Source organism: Portunus trituberculatus, chromosome 31, assembly GCF_017591435.1.
Source record: "Portunus trituberculatus isolate SZX2019 chromosome 31, ASM1759143v1, whole genome shotgun sequence".
Taxonomy (NCBI): Eukaryota; Metazoa; Arthropoda; class Malacostraca; order Decapoda; family Portunidae; genus Portunus; species Portunus trituberculatus.
Window position 1 is genome coordinate 25,936,181 of NC_059285.1, and position 17,933 is coordinate 25,954,113.

Here is a 17,933-nt window from a genome sequence, read left to right on the forward strand (position 1 = left end):
CCCATGAAGAAGGTCATCCCACAAATGTTTGAGGGTTTCTGTATAAAAATCATCCGACACACCAGGAGATGTTAGTAACACACAGGCTATTGCTTGAATGCTGAGTATATGGGCACGCAGGGCTCGAGAGTATGAGTGCCCACCAAGGATTCTAGGGAGGATATACGGGTTCAATGGGCAAGCTGGAGGAATTCATTAGGAAACCTCGCTTCCAACAGATGGGGCGCGGGTCGTAGGTAGTAAGGGGGTGAGGGATGGGGGGATCCATCAGCAGGGGAAGATGAGCACCATTACAAGATTCAAACAGTCAGTCAGTCATGGGAAGGAGCGCAAGGCACATCAACCATTGCCCGCCTCCGCCTGGGCCACACCACGCCCAGTGCTCACTTGCATCACCTACGTCAGTCTTGTGAGTTGTGACCCCTTCTGCTCTTGGTGTAGGACTACCCTGAGGCTATGGAACATTTCCTGCTTCAATGTCCACGCCTCCTCTCTCAACATACTGCATTACGCTCCGGCTCTCCGCCCTGGCCATCACAACACTCAACCTGCCCACCCTCTTGGCGGCCTCAGGCATCCACCTTTCCTAGCTACCTGCTGTCCTTCGCCTTACTTGTGCCTTATTGAGGAAGACCGGCCAGCTACCACGCCTGTGATACTCACACAGGAGTACCCCAGGACTCATAAGGATCCATAGATTTTCATGGCCTCTTTTGAATCCTTATTAGCCCTGGGGTAGTCCTGTGTGGGTATCACAGGCGTGGTAGCTGGCCGGTCTTCCTCAAGAAGGCACAAGTAAGGCGAAGAACAGCAGGTTGCTAGGAAAGGTGGACGCCTGAGGCCGCCAAGAGGGTGGGCAGGTCGAGTGTTGTGATGGCCAGGGTGGAGAGCTGGGAGCGTAATGCAGTATGTTGAGAGAGGAGCGTCGGCATTGAAGTAGGAAATGTTCCATGGCCTCAGGGTAGTCCTACACCAAGGGCAAAAGTGGTTACAAGACAGACGTAGGCGATACAAGTAAGGAGTATGGTGTGGCCCAGGCGGAGGAGGGCAGAAAACGCATATATATATATATATATATATATATATATATATATATATATATATATATATATATATATATATATATATATATATATATATATATATATATATATATGAACATGTTTTATTTGCCTTATAAGTTCATAACCGCGAAAGAATGCAGGGAAAAATAAGGGGAGGGGGAGGAAGCATGGGAGAAATTTAAAGTTACTCCTAATAACGTTTTCTATGAAATTACTCACTTCCAACAGATGGCAGCACCATCGCTGTCCTCCAAACTTTAACCCACACCAAAACTTCCTCTCTGTATATTCCTTGGTGCCCACTCACCATCTGGGGTATGCTGCCCTCTGCGTACACTGTTTTCCACATTTGCTCTAAACCACTCCCTGACATAATGTAACCATCTGAACCCATGTATGAGAAGGTTAAGTGTAAACCACCAAGGCGTACAATAATAGAATCACACAATTCTACGATGATAGCATAAACAATATCAATTGCTTTTATGAATAATGGTTGGTTAAAAGTAACAATACAGTAATTTTTGCTGTACTGACTCTTTCTGAGCGAACAATAGAGCTGTGTAGGTAGTGTTCATATCAGATGGGATTAGGTTAATGAAGGGCAGGGCAACAACATCACTGATGTGAAATTCATTGTTTTGTCTCTCTGTAACCAACTGGTTGAATCCTCCCTAACTTGGAGCTGGTGTGATACCCAGAGAGAAGGATGCAAGCCAAAGAGAATCAAGGTATATTGCTGACTGCAAGTGACTACAAAATGGGGTAAACTTAGATACATCTATTGCAATAATAAAAGCCAGACCTTTCTTTGATTTATGTGTGTAGTGATGGTGAGGAACTTCCCCAAACCTCCCAATTGCAGCAGGGCCAGGGTCGTTCTGAAGACGAGTGATAATTAAGTCATCTCGCTCAGGGCGTGCTGTTACACATTTGATGCAACCCATACTGTGGAAAGTGCCGTGCCCATCAAGAGACTTTATATTGGGGTCAGCATTGTCAAAGACAAACTGAACAAATGCATCATCTGTTGGTGGGAATGGGGATGAACCATAGAGAGCTGACCATTGATATCTTCTAGCTTCCTCGCATGAACAACAGAAGCCAAAAGCATGCAACATGTTTATCAGGCTCTCAGAGTCATATTTCCTGTACAGATATACACCTAAACCTATCAGTAAGGGAAAAAGAAAAGAACGTGGACGTGTGGCTGACATAACTGCATGTTCAATTGTAACACACTTAAGTTCATTTCTTGTAGCACTTTGGCAATGGTGTCCTCGCTGAGATATGATTCCCGCAATGAAACTTTGAAGTGTCTAAGGAACTGTTGCTTGCAGATCGCTAAGTTCTAGAGAACAGGGAGAGGGTACACATTACATTCACAAGCCATGGCACGCATTTCCGCAGCCACTATCTCAGCAACTGTATGAACCATGCGTTGTTTCTCAGACAGAGGATCAGGACATCTTTCATCATACCACGACTGGTGCACAATCTCACTAAATGCTCTTCGAAATGTGAATATAGTTGGTTTGCCTGGCAATGATGTAACAACCAAGCTGTCGCCAAAATGCTCTTTGAGCTTATTTTCAAGATGTTTTCTGGTATACAGTTCAGATTCGTCATGAAAGTTTTCTTCCATTATCTCCTCCATGTCAGATATTGAATACTGGCAGTCTGAGTTATCTTTAAGAATGTCACAAAGGATTGTAAAGGCTTTTTTCTTCTCATTAATGAGTCATGTGCATAATTTCTTTGGTCGAAAGAAACTGAGGCGACAGCGATTATGGTACCTGGCCTCAGCTGCGGGAAGATCTATGGTTGTGGCCAGATGACATAATACTTTTCTCCCTACTTCATCATCTCTAATTTCAGCATGCTTCCTGATTTTGTCGATGAATGGCAGAATTTCACATCTGCAGACTCTATCAATGACTTTTAGAGTACCTTTCTTTTTTCTGTTTTCATCAGCATTTTCACCACAAATCAAGCAGTCCTTGGTTATGTCAAACTGCCTCGAACCCTTTACAGTAGAACGAAGGCAAGTGGTTTCAATGTTATCACTATCAGTGGTCAGTTTCTTCCTAAGGGAATTGATGCTGGACTTTCAAGTATAATTTTGCTTACATGACACATGAACGTTGAGTGGTTGAACCGTGCTGAGATACTGGTCTCTTCCATCCTCTCTCTGGCGACTGGCATCAACAATAGTAGACCTCGCCTTAGACCCAACTACCACAGTTCTTCCACTAGTCCGACATTCCGGAGGATATTCAGCAAGGAAGTCTGGGCACAGTTCACAGGAACTAGACATCTTGCCTGAAATTGAAAAGGAGGTGAAGCTTAGGGCAAGTATTCAGATAGTTAGAAAGACTGTGCAATAGACATACATAGTGCATTTACTTAGTAAATAACGAAAGACATTTAATTTTGCTTTATTTGAAATCCTTGCATCAGAAAACTTAGGGTTGGACACCAAAATAATATCCTAAGTGCAAGAGTTCACGAGATATGCCGATTAAGCTAATTCAGGCCCCCGATGGCCGCCATCTTGAATTTTGCAAAAACCCCCCATGGGATTCATGGGGACTTTTTTTGTGGGATATCTGCTAGGTCTCCTGGGTCACTGTGCAAAAAAAAATCAGCTTTGACACACATACTTCGACCTTTTGCCCATTTTTCGGCTAAAATTGGCAGACTAATTTCTGTACTCAAAGTAACTCTTTTATGTACCCAAAGCAGTTAATTTACGTGCTTTAAGCAACTCTTTTATGTACGTACTTAAGGCAGCTCATTTCTGCATTCAAAGCAACTCAACTATGTACTCAAGGCAGCTCATTTCTACATTCAAAGCAACTCAATTATGTATTCAAGGCAGATCATTTCTGCACCTAAGACAACTCCTTACACCCTCACTGCCGAATATCATTGATTCTCGAACCAATGAAAAATTATTGACTTTTAAATTCAGCATTAAACAAAAGTAAAACTATGTACTAAGAAATAAAATAAGAAAAGCTTAGCTTATAAAACTTGAGAGAATCCTCAAAGATTTATGAAATTCTTAATGAATTCAGCATTAAACAAAAAAATAAATCTATGTACTACGAAACAAAACAAGCCTAAATTATAGAACTTGAAAGAATCCTCAAAGATTTATTGAAATACCAAAGAAGGAACCAATTGTGAGACGTACGTACTTTGAAGGCTGTTTGTTGTATGTCGAAGTGCTGCGTATGGAAGACATCAGGTCTGGTGGAGGTACCAGAAAAGTCGCACTCCCCCGCTCATATGCCACGTTTTGGATGGGGGAAGACTTTTATACAGAAAACACGTCTTGATTTTTACCTTAATTTAAAGGTGATGTACAAGAAAAGTTCAAATGACTTCGGAATTTATATAGAAAAAGGAGGGAGAGAAAGAAAGAGACATCTTTTCGCAAACTTGAGCGAAGAAATGTGGTCAGAGCATATCCTGATAATCCTACTAACCTAGAAGATCTTGTGATTGAGGATGGTTCTACTTTTTTCTTTAATGTTGATAGTTCTTGAGGATTCTTTCAAGTTCTATAATTTGAGCTTCTCTTATTTTGTTTCATAGTACATAGTTTTACTTTTTCTTTAATGCTGAATATGAAATTGAGTAAGTTTTCATTGATTCGAGAACCAATTATTCGGTGGTGCAGAAATTACCTGCCTTGAGTACATACATAAGTTGCCGTGAGTACAGAAATGAGCTGCCTTAAATACAAAGATAAACTGCCTTGAGTACAGAAATGAGCTGCCTTGACTACAGAAATGAGGTGCCTTGAATACTAAAATGAACTGCCTTGAGTACAGAAATGAGCTGTCTTAATTGAATACAAAAATTAACTGCCTTGAGTACAAAAGTGAGCTGCCTTGAATACAAAACTGAACTGCCTTGAATACAGAAATGAGCTGCCTTGAGTATAAAAATGAACTGCCTTGAGTGCATGAATGAGTTGCCTTGAGTGCATAATTGAGTTGCTTTTAGTGCAGAAATGAGATGTCTTTTGTATAGAATTGAGCTACTTTGAACACATAAATGAGCTGCCTTCAGTACATAAATTATGTTTGCAGTTTCTTCCCATTATTATGGCGGTCTGTTTCCCGCGGCCAGTCGGATTGCAGCCAGTTGTCCTGCGGCCAGTTTCCCGCCGCCAGATGAGTTGTGACCAGTTGTCCTAGACACGCCGCTCTACTTCTTACTAAGTCTTTTCACCCTCTTTTAAGGGATTTTGGTGAAAAATTTATCTCCCTAAAACTTCTGATCTTCTAATGTTCAATGACTCAAAAACCAAAATCCTGTCTATTAACTTGATACATTCTTCCAGATAATTAACCCTTCTTCACTGACACGCAACTGTTGCCCTCATCTACACTGAACGTCCACAGACTGTCTATTACATATATGAATTAAACTGGAAACTTCACATTTAAACTTTAGTTAAGACAGCTCTTATGAAGTTGAGTGTTTTGAGTCATCACCAATTTTTTTTTTTTTTTTTTTTCATGCTATCTAACTACTAACTCTCTACAGAGAGACCTTATCTGCCAATGTCTGGAAAAATGCTTCACATATATGGGGAAGCTTCACTCATACCGGTCTTTTAGACAAAGTGGCATCTAAAGGTTTTTGTTTTATCAACAACTTCTCTCCTCTAACTGACGGCCTCCAGTCTCTCTCTCGTCACTGTAAACGTTCATGTCTTGATATTTTGATGCTAATTGTTCTTTTGACTTTGCTAACTGCATGCCTTGCCTTTCCCAAATGCATCGCTGCTCAAGACTTTCTTCTTTCTCGTACTCCTGTTCTGTTCACATTTCTAATCTGATAAACTGTAAAATTCCCTTCCTGCTTCTGTAAAGGCGGTGTCTCACTAGCACTTTTTCCATCGATCAACGCGATTTCCGTCTATTTTTCAACGTTCCGCATGAACTTATCGCATGAATTTGTCAGACGATAGGGATCGTTTCCTTCTGCAAATTTTCCGTCTTTGTTTACATACTAAGACCAAGACCACAAGACTTGCCGCGTCTCCTCAACCTGCTTCTAAGTGCATTGGTTCTACCACTAACCATGAACGCATCCATGCACGCTTTTTTGGCTTGTTTAGCTCGTCTAAGTTTCGTAATACACAGTATTACGTTCAGAGCAGCGTATCTTTGCCGCAGCGTGGCCTCCATGTTTGTTTACATTAATATGTCGGTCTGTGTTGGCGGGAAGTTACGACGAAACACCGTTTGTGTGTGACAGGCCGCAGCCAAAATATTGTCGATTTTCTAAAAAACGACGGAAAAAGTAGACGGAAAAAGTGTTAGTGTGACACCGCCTTAAGCTTCCTTCGTATAACTAGAACTTTCAAGAGAGAGTTTCAAGACACATATCCTTTAATTTTTGCTAACTGTTTTTGACTTCAGGGAATGGCACCTCACTTAGCCTTTTTTTTTTTTTTTTTTTTATGTAATTTTGTTGCTCTCGGACAATGCGCTCCTACATAGAAAAAAATAAGTAAAATACAAAATGCTTCAATCATTTTGTTTTTGTTTCACTCTGGATACTTTTTAATAGCTTGTTATTTTTCCTTTTAACCTGACGTTTTTTTTTTTTTTTTTTCTAACCCTGAATGTTTGGGAATATGGTGAAGAAAGAACATCTAGAATGTAAGAAAATGTTGAAAATGGAAACATCTAGGTTTAGGTTCCATTTCCTACCTTGTCTCCGTGAACAGGACTCTACCTCGGTTTTATTACTGCTATCATGTAAGACATTTATCGTATTGTGATGGCTTGTTTTTTTATTTGTTTGTTCAGCTGTACCAGTGCCTTGTACCACACGCTTAACTACTTTCCAAAATGTCTAAATGCTCCATGTTGAAATGGAGTAAGTCATATTGCTTAATAAATCACATGCTAAAAGATTTTTTTTCTATATTTGCCCAGTTGAAATGTGGTAAGTCTTGTATGTATGTGCGTCTTGTATGTCATCAAAATGCAGTATGTATTTTAGTATTCAACTTGATTTATACAATACCATCAATGTACTGTTAAATTTTGTTAAGTTTTTCTATGCCTATGCGTCTTGTATGTCATCAATATACGGTATGTAAGTTAGTATTCAAATTCATTTATACAACACCATCAATGTACTTTATATGTTATTAACAATATGACTTTTTCATGTTAACAGGTTAATAATTCTCTCTTTATATTTTATGGCACTAATTTATTATGCATATATCTTGTTTGTTATAAATATTAACTCCCACACTTGAACTTTAAAACACAAAAATCACTCATATATGTGTAGGATTATATTAAGCTTCGATGTCGAACAAATTAGGTAAAAAGGACTAGCATGAACTTTAATATCAAGAGAAATTATTCTTATTAGTTAATTCCTTTTATTTTTAGGGACAATTTCTAGTTACATTATGGCTTTTATTTGAAATTCTTCCACATGATTTATTTTACAACCACATCAGACTTCCCATTTAATTATTGTATACAAATATCATTATATTTAAAACAAAATAAATAAATAAAAAAAAAAATATATATATATATATATATATATATATATATATATATATATATATATATATATATATATATATATATAGCCCCTTTTCTGTGTTTATATAATAATGTTTCATTGCGATATAAAAAAAAGGGAAAACAGAAAATAATATTCCTCTAAACTAGAACTTTGTACTGCAGGTGGTGACTGAGCAACGTCTGGCAAAGCAGGATAGGAATCCATTAACTGCGGAAGAATTTGTGGTTCCCCTAAGCAAGCTGGAGCCCATTTACAGGTGGGATATATCTATCTATCTATCTATCTATCTATATATATATATATATATATATATATATATATATATATATATATATATATATATATATATATATATATATATATATATATATATATATATATATATATATATATATATATATATATATATGCATTGTAATTATATGTGACCAGACATGCACTCATTACAGGAGAGATAAAAAGATAAAGTATTCTTTTAGTATTGAATGAGCTTTTATTTTTTCTTTTCCTTGAAAAAGACTGCAGCAGGAATGAATTTAAAACTAAAACACACGATTTAAAAGATCGATATTAATAATATTACCGTTCTGATATATATATATATATATATATATATATATATATATATATATATATATATATATATATATATATATACAGTATGTGTGTACACACACACACACACACACACACACACACACACACACACACACACACACACATGTATTTGTACGACACTAATTGTGAAATTCAGAATAGTAAGAATTTAGGACTTAGCGCGATATTCGATGATCATGAAACACGAAAGGGTTTAGTTTAACAGTGGTTCTCAACCAAGGGGCCATGACAATAGTTTATGAAGGCCATGGTGGGCTGTTGCAAATTATACATTTCTAAATAAGCAAAAGAAGCCCCACACAATTGGTGAAACCTTAATTAAGCCATGTACTTTAAAAATGGTCAAGCGTGTTCTTGGAGATGCAAGTGAACGGAAAATTCAACAAATTTCCTTGTCAAACGACACAGTTAAGCGGAGAATTAATGAAATGTCAGATGACATAAAGGAAAAAGTTAAACAGGAGATCAAATCGTCTCCAGCTGGTATGTTTGCAATACAACTGGATGAGTCAACGGATGTGAGTTCTTGTGCACAGCTACTCGTGTTTGTTAGGTATGTTTTCTTGTGTGATATCAAGGAAGAATATATGTTATGTACACAGCTTGAGACCACCATAACAGCTGAAGAAGATGTGATGGAAAAGCTATCTTCTTTTTTCAAAGCTAACAGGATCCCATGGGAAAATTGTTGTGGAGTCTGTACATACGGGGCTCCAGCGATGCTGGGATCAAAATCAGGGTTCCAGAAGCGTGTCAAGGAAGTAGCTCCGAATGCCAAGGGGGTTCATTGTATGGTCCATCGTTTTGCACTGGCATCGAAAACCCTCCCTGATGAACTTTGCAAGATCCTGGAGGCAGTGGTCAAATGCGTCAACTTTGCAAAAGCTGGAGCTCTGAACTCTCGGCTTTTCCAGAACCTTTGTAGAGACATGGATTCGGAGCATGAAGCAATCCTCTTTTACTCCAAAGTGCGCTGGCTTTCCAAGGGCAATGTTGTGAATCGAGTGTTTGAACTTCGGGTGGAGCTTAAATTGTTTCTGGAAATGCAAGGGAAAGATGATCTGTTGAGTCACTTCAATGAGGTTTTGTGGGAGCCACGTCTTGCATATTTAGCAGATATATTTGAGCAGCTAAATAGGTTGAATCTGAAGCTACAGGGCAAGGATGGATGGATAGATGGTTTTAATTTTAGGCGCCACAACTACAGAGGTCATATAGCGCCTCTACAAAATTTCAATTAAGACAATATTGACGAAGAATTAAAAACAATTAAAAAGAATAATATAAAAGGCAACTAAAAATACTAAAATTACAATAGTTAAATAAAACAATAAAAATACATATAATAAAAAGAAATAAAATTCACACTTTGGGGAGGAGCCCAGCTTCTCCCAGGTACCTGTAAACGTCATGACCTGGGGCCAGACATGCTGGACCAAGTACCTTTGAGAGATAGTAGACACCGCTATCTCTACCGCGACACCGGTAGAAGTAGCGGTGTCGTAACTCGATCAAACTAGGGCACTCCACCAGCAGGTGCCGCACGGTGAGCGGCACCAGGCATTCTTCACAGTAAGGCTGAGGGTCCCTGGTCAACAGGTACTTTGTGTAAGGTACGTGTGACCTATGCGAAGTCGCGCCAATAAAGTCTGTGCACGGCGATCCCGGACATGGGAGGGATAGTGGAAGTAGTGATCTCTCCCATTTTCGAGGTTGCGATCCCCGTTAGCCATCTCCTCTGCCATAATGCTGCAACCGCCACACGAATAGAGTGAAATACATCTTGAAACGGAACAGGGGCAGGAGATGGAGCGCGACTTGCTGCCTCTTTAGCGAGGCGATCTGCGTGTTCATTCCCTGGAACACCAACGTGACCAGGGACCCAACAGAACCCAACACGATATCCTCTTCTGGTAAGTAGATATAGCCACTCAGGGCTGATAAAACCAAAGGGTTAAGGAGATAGTAGAAGAGAGAGCAGTAAGAGCACTGCGACAGTCACTAAAAATTGTAAAAGACGAAACCGGGAGAGTAAAAATAATCTGTAAAGCTAGGACTATGGCAGACAGCTCCGCAGTAAAGACGGATGCCACTGAAGGAAGGCTGCCAGACCGATAAAAAGAGGGGAAAACCACACTAAACCCAACGCCTGCGTCGGATTTGGAACCATCAGTAAAAACAGGGATATCATCAGAATGGATAAAAAGTGTTCTAAAACCGTGTGTGGGACAGAGCTGGCAGAAAATCCTTCTTGCCATCCATGGCAGGAGGGCATAATGAGATAACAGGAAGTTGCCAATAACCAACTCATGGGAGCCGGAAAGAGTACACAGGAGTGGGGTCGATAGATAACTCTGCCATGGGATTTGCAACTCGAAGGCCAAAAGGTTTAAGGAGACTCGGTCGAGTGACATACGCCTGCGAGCGCGAGTCCCGCAATATTGACAGACAGGGGACAGAATCAGGAAGACGGTGGGTGCGAAACCAACACCGGAGCATCGAAGACTGGCGCCGGAGGTCGAGCGGCCAGAAACTAGCATCCACTAGAAGGCTAGGTATTGGAGATGTCCGAAATGCACCCGTAGCCAAGCGGACCCCAGCATGATGCACGGGGTCAAGCGTGCGTAGTCGTGCATCCGTTGCGGATGAGTAGATCTCACAGCCGTATTCCAGCTTTGGAAGGATTAGTGTACGGTGAAGCAGCAGCAACGTGTCCCTGTCCGCACCCCGAAGAAGGGATAATGCCTGCCGACAAGACGCCTTAAGAGAACGGAAATGGGGAACCCAGGTGAGACGGTTGTCAAACAAAAGGCCAAGATATCGAGTCGCCTCCATGCATGAGAGGCGTCTATTGGCGAGGTATAAATCCGGGTCTGGATGGACACCACGGTTGCGACAAAAATGCATGGCTACGGTCTTCGAGGTGGAGAATCGAAAACCGTTCATGTTGGCCCAACTGGACACCCTATTGATCGCCAGTTGGAGCTTGCGCTCAATCAGTGACATCCTAGCAGCAAAAGAAATACATAAATCATCAACATATAAGGAGCTGTGAATGCCATCTGGAGAGTATCTATAACACCATTTATGGCGACTGCGAATAATGTAACACTAAGAATACTTCCTGTGGGACACCATCATTTAGAGCAGTAGCCTCAGAGAGAACACTCCCACTCGAACCCGTAAAAGACGTCTGGATAAAAACTGCTGGATAAAAATAGGAAGGTGGCCACGAAGGCCAAAATTAAACAAAGACTGTAAAATGCCATGACACCAAGCCGTGTCGTAGGCCTTCTCCAGGTCAAAAAGACTGTTACTTGATGGTGGTGATTAGCGAAGGCCTCACAAATGGAAGACTCTAGGGATAAAAGAGCATCAGTAGTAGACCTCATCTTTCGGAAGCCGTACTGTACCGATGACAAGTACTTCCCCTCTCCAAGTACCACATGAGTCTTACATTTACCATCTTTTCTAACACTTTACAAATACAGGATGTCAAAGATATAGGACGGTAGTTCGTAGCCTGGAGATTATCTTTCCCAGGCTTCGGAAATGGGAGAACCACTGCCACAGCCCAAGAAGATGGAAAGTCACCGGTATGCCAAATCATATTATAAAGATTTAATAAAAAGTTAAAAGCACGGTCAGACATGTGACGCAAAAAGGCATAAGGAATGTCGTCTGGACCAGAAGAGTCATGACACTGGGACAAAGCAGTCCGCAACTCGGAAGCAGAGAAGGGACATTATAAGACTCCTCCAGCGGAAGAAAATTTATGCCAAGAGATTCCATTCTCTGGCGGTAACGTGCGCCCGGGGCTGCAGGATGCCTCCGGGAAACACTAGCAAAGTGCTCCGCGAAGAGGTTGGCGACAGTCCTAGGGTCTGCCACCGTTCGCCCAGCAGACAACAAAACTGGTGGGGGAGGAGCAGAATACTTTCCAGCAATTCGGCGGACTTTGTTTAAGACATCTGTAAGAGGGGTGTGGGCATTAATGGAAGACACATAAGCTTTCCAAGAAGCTCTTTGTACCTCTTTCAAAATGCGGCGGGCCCGAGCTCAGCAGCGCCGAAAAGCTTCCAGGCACTGGGGGTCCCCACGATGTCGCCAGAGACGAGAGAAAGCCGCCCGTTTCTCTTACACAGCTTTAGAGCATGCTGCGTTCCACCAAGGAACGGGACGCTTAGTAAAGCGACCTGACGTTCTAGGGATTGTTTGAAGCGCTACTGAAATTTAAAAAATCGGTAAAATAATCAACAGCCTCAGCACAAGTAGAAAAGTCAGCCAGCGGACGGATAAAAGAGCTAAGGTCTGTGAATCGAGGCCAATCTGCCTTGTCTAAAACCCAGCGTGGGGGCCGGGACTGTGGCTCAGAGTTCACAGATTCCAATAAAATCGGAAAGTGGTCACTACCGTGTAAATCCGGTAGGACCCGCCAATTAAAATCAAGGAAAGAATTAGATGTACACAGAGAAAGATCGATAGCTGTAAAAGTCCCAGTAGGACTGTGGAAATGTGTAACATCCCAGAATTTAAAATCTCCAATCCCTCATCCTCAATAAAAGAACCGATTAAAACCCCACGAGGATTACTAGCACCTTCATCCCACAATGGGTGACGGCCGTTAAAATCTCCCAACAAGAGGAAAGGCGGAGTCAGCTGACGCACCAGGCCGTCAAGCTCACCCCTGGAGACAGGAAGCCGAGGAGGAGATATAAACTGCAAATGGTGTAGGATCGTCCCATAAAAACCTTAACAGCAACCACCTGAAGGGGAGAGTTAAGTTGTAAAGGGACAACAGGTATATCCTGACGGACTAGAATAGCTGTGCCACCGTGGTGGCCCTGGTCAGGGAAAGGAGTGCTAAAAAAGGCACGATAGCCAGGAGGACTAGAATAAGTACTATCACCTAGCATAGTCTCTTGTAGAGCTACACAGGCTGGAGAGAACTCCGACAATAAAGCTCGGAGTTCCCCCCACGAGGCGCGAAGGCCTCTACAGTTCCACTGTAGAAGCTTGAAGATGACTATTTAGGTGCAGTGGACGGGCGAGCCTTTTGAAGGGCTGCCCGTGACTCACCTGACAAAAAGTAATCAACCGACGAGAAGACACCGGGAGTTGAGATGTGCCGGGTCGTTGGACCGCTGCCTTTCGGCCTACCGGTGAGTGATGCGAACCATCATCACTCCTACCGGTCCTCGGAGGACGAGGTCAGGCTGGACTGCACTTTTGACACAGCGGGTCCACGAGGGACGGCTGTGACAATATCATCGGACGTCTCCATGCTAAGACCGTCCTCATCACAAGAAGCCCGATCTGAGACGGAGGGCGTCACAGAAGGCTGGACAGAAACCACTGGAGCTACCATTACAGAGCGGTCCCTAGAAGACTCACGATCACGTGCACCGGGAGAAACTTTAGATTGCTTAGGCTGAGCTAAATCTATCGACTCCGCAGAGCCGCGGTGCCGTTTGGTCAGGCCCTTCAAAGGCTTAGGCGATACAGGTGGCAAATGGACATCTACTACATGGGTGACTTTGGTCAAGTCAGTAATATTCTCGTCACTTCTAAGAGATGACTCGACCGAGTCATCGGACAAAAGGGCAAACCTATTGGCCAAATGAACAGGACAGAGGACAGAGCGAGAGGTAGCAGAAGGAGTTGTCTTTGGACCGACAGACTCAACTAAAGAGTCACAGGGGCACGCAAGCCCCCCCACCACGACAAGGCGGTTCCCATCTGGGGGGGTACAGGGCAAGGAAAGAAATGTGTTTCACCTGATGGACTGTCTTCGTGGATTCCTTGCCAAGCTCCAGAATTGGCAAAGGAAAGTGGGTACCGGGAATGTTGCCATGTTTGAAAACCTTTCAGCTGTCCTTGACGAGAATGAAGAAGATAGTCTGCTTGACCCATTACTTAAAACTGAAATCACTCAGCATCTGAGATCCTTGGAAAGTGAACTTAATATGTACTTCCCAGAATTCGAGGAGGAAGAAGGGAAGTTGGTAAGGAATCCATTCTCTGGCACTCTTGATATTACTACCATTCCCAGTGATGTTCAGGACGAGTTCCTTGATCTCAAACATGATTCTGCTGCCAAAGATCTCTATGAAGAAAAATCTCTGAATGTATTCTGGTGGTGTTCGATGCATCAGTCATATCCAAAAGTCAGTGAGATTGCACTTCGACTACTCTTGCCTTTTTCAACTACCTATTTATGTGAGTCTGGTTTCTCCACCCTTCTACAAATCAAGAATAAGAGCCGGAACCGATTGGATGTGGACCCCGACATGAGATGTGCATTGTCAGTGACACAACCTCGGATTCGTCAACTGACTGAAAAGAAACAATATCAGCCTTCCCACTGATGTGTGATAAAATATGCAGAGGTTAACTGAACTTTTTCCATCCAAATCAAATTTGCTATCGTCTGCTAGTCTTTTATAGTCTAGTGATGTAAGTTAAGCATATCACAGAAATCTATCAATATAAGATAATTATGACTGTAAACTTTGTAATAAAAATAAAGGGTGTTCTCTTCATCAACATTTTATTTATTTTTTTTTATTTATTTATTTATTTATTTTATTATTTTTTTTTTTTTTTTTTTTTTTTTTTGCCTTTTTTGGCAGGGTGGGATTTGGGAGAAAAATGAAGGGGAGCCACACGAATGTTGAGAATTCATGAAGGGGGGAATGGAGTGAAAAAGGTTGAGAACCACTGGTTTCATGATCCTTCTCAGTTTTCAAGTGTAAATTACGCCACGAAATGCAACGAACGTATTTATATTACACACAATTCGATAACACAATCTGAACATAATTTTATTTTAGTAAAACATTCAACATATCCATATGAAATTAGCCAGTGCTTAGCTAATGCCTTAGGGAGTGGAGTTAGCTTAACATTTTTGTGGCTAAGCAATTTATATCTTCCTTAAAGGTATTAGTTCTACTCTAAAGGTGGGTTCACATGTATCAATTTGAGAAGAAAATTGTAAGGCACTAGAAGTATTGACTAAGCCCTTCCAGTCGGAACACGTTCATACATAGCAACTGGGAAGTATCAGCTGGTTGGAGGGAAGTGAATGTAAACAAACAGCCACCCAACAAGATATCTTCCTTTGGTGACGATCAAATTAAATCATCACAAGTATTCAATCCTCATCTCCAAGAACACTCTAGATAGTTCTTGAAGAGTGACAGCTATTCTATCAAACATCGATTTGCGTAAGTTTTTTTTTTGCTGTAGAATTCACTTTTAGGATCCCAGATGTGTTCCTTTTCCCTCACCAACTCCAAAATCTTCTTCTCTACATCAGACTTCACAACGTAAACAAAGTCACAAATCGACTGAACAAGACCAACATGTTGGTCTTGTTTTGAGACTTGTTTTTCCATTGGGTAGGGACCGATACTAAGTCAGAAACTCTACCGACTTGCAATTTCAGTTGCATATTGACACGTGTGAGCCCGCCTTAACTCAATTAGTCTTGGTAGGACAAACATTCGAATTTAATGGCTGCTTTGGAGGCATAGTTATCACAATTAGGAAAAACAAAGCACAATTTATATACAAAACACTACACCAAAGACAGTGAATAAAAGAACACGTCAACAAGTAGCACAGTATCACAACAAAGAATTTTGTAAATATTCAGTTTAAATTTAAGGGTGGAAATACGAGACACATAGGCAGGTTCAAATATGCCAATTTGTGACTGAAATTACGAGTCGCTAGAAGTATCGACTGAGCACTTCTAGTCGGAAAATGTCACACATAGCGACTAGAAAGTATTGACTTGTTGGTGTCCTGGCGGGAAGTGAATGTAAATAAGCAGCGACCTGCCAAGATATATTCCTCCAGTGACGATGCTGAAGCGGTGATTGCTCTTCTTTTGGCGTACCGGAAGAGTCAACAGAAAAGAAAATGCCTGTGGATCCGTCTACCACACACAAATCTTAAGACTATGCACAATTGCGATCAAATTAAATCCTGACAAGTCTTCAATCCTCACATTCAACATCACCTTGCATCAAGGGAAATAGTTCTTAGAGAGTGGTAGTTGAACGACAATTTGAGCAAGCTTTTTTACTGTATAATTAATTTCTGTGGTCCCAGATTTATTTTTTTTCCTCACTAACTCTAATATCATCTCTATATTGACACCACATTTTCAAAGCTTACTCCGTGATGTCACAATGTAAATAAAGTCGCAAATCGACTAAAAAGACCAACATGTTGTTCTTGTTTTGCGACTTGTTTCTCTAGTCGCGAGGCACCGAAATTCAATTGAAAATTCTACTGACTTACAATTTCAGTCGCACATTGGCACGTGTGAACCTGTCTTTAGCTCAGTTCAATCTTTAGAAGACTAGGACAAGAATAAATTATAGATAAGGGGCAAGGGAAGACTGCAGAGTGACTTCAGGGAATAAAAGAACAGGCCAGCAAGTAGCACTGTAACACAAACAACTCTATATTGCAAGTATTCAGTTTAAATTTATGGGTGGAAATATGAGAGAGACACTTAGCTCAATTTAACCTTTTTAAAAAAGACCAGCAAGAGAATGAATTATAGATAAGGTGCCATGGTATCCTTTAAAACGTAGGTGACTTTTCACGAAAAAATCAGCTAATGGTGAATAAATGCCATCAGTACTAGTACCCACTTCTTTTTGAACACCATTCATTGATATTTTGTCTTTTTATATTGACAGGGAAGAGGAAGAAACGATGAAAGTGTGGTTCCAACGTACCTCGCTCATGAGAAAGCGTGCACGGCTCTTGGAAGAGGAGGCTGAAGCTCAAGGGTTGAAGGGCAAGGCGGCTAAGAAGAATGAGGCAAAGAAACCAAAGGGAAAAAAAGGAAAGAAAAAGAAGAAATTATGAGATATGATTATATAAGATAGTGAATATACCACTAGCTTTGCATTATGAACTAAGAAAATTGTTGTTTTACCATATTTAGTATTTTAAAGAACCCTATAGACAGTGACTCCAATTATTACATTTACCAGCAACTAAGTAGAGAAAAGAAATTCAGTACATAGAGTAATATGGTTGTCATTTTCCGTAATGTAATTGACTAGGAATAAGAAATAAACAAACCAAGGTTGGAAAATGTTTAATGAATGTTAGTGAATTCGCCCTATGCTAGGATAAGTTTTTTTTGTGCAAATTGTATGATTAGAAGAAACTTAGAAATAGAAAGAAAGTAGAGAGGTAAGTTTTTTTGACCATCAGTAAAAAAAGCCTAATAGTGTCATCAAGCAGCCCAAACATATCATAGAGTAGCCCAAAGAATCGCAAGTAGCGGATTATGAATTTAAGTAGCACATACCCTTCAAAAGTAGCCCAATCCGCTACTTTTCGCCCAATATGGCAACACTGCCTCCGTACCCTCGGCCTTGTTTGTTTACACCAAAGACCCTATAAAAGAAAGACTGGAAAGCACCAAAATTAGGTGAAGAAAAGGCTAACTGCTTACTCTGATGTAGTTATTTCGTCCAACACAAGAGGGCTTCACCATCGCATAGACTAAAAACAGGCGAAACGAGTGGCGCAATGTAAGTAAATAAAAACCTTCATACATAAGTCTTTAAATAACTAATATCTTGTATAAGAACAATTTTAGTAATGATTAAATACGCTTTGCTTGACCCATAT

At 40.9% G+C, this 17,933-nt stretch overlaps 1 long non-coding RNA gene across 1 annotated transcript; it reads left to right on the forward strand.

Annotated features, from left to right (window-relative positions):
• The first annotated feature begins 7,770 nt into the window (after positions 1-7,770).
• LOC123511363 lies at positions 7,771-17,729 on the forward strand. Its single transcript, XR_006676775.1, has 2 exons — positions 7,771-7,902; positions 16,985-17,729. It is a non-coding gene; the product is annotated as an uncharacterized LOC123511363 (long non-coding RNA).
• The last annotated feature ends 204 nt before the right edge of the window (positions 17,730-17,933 follow it).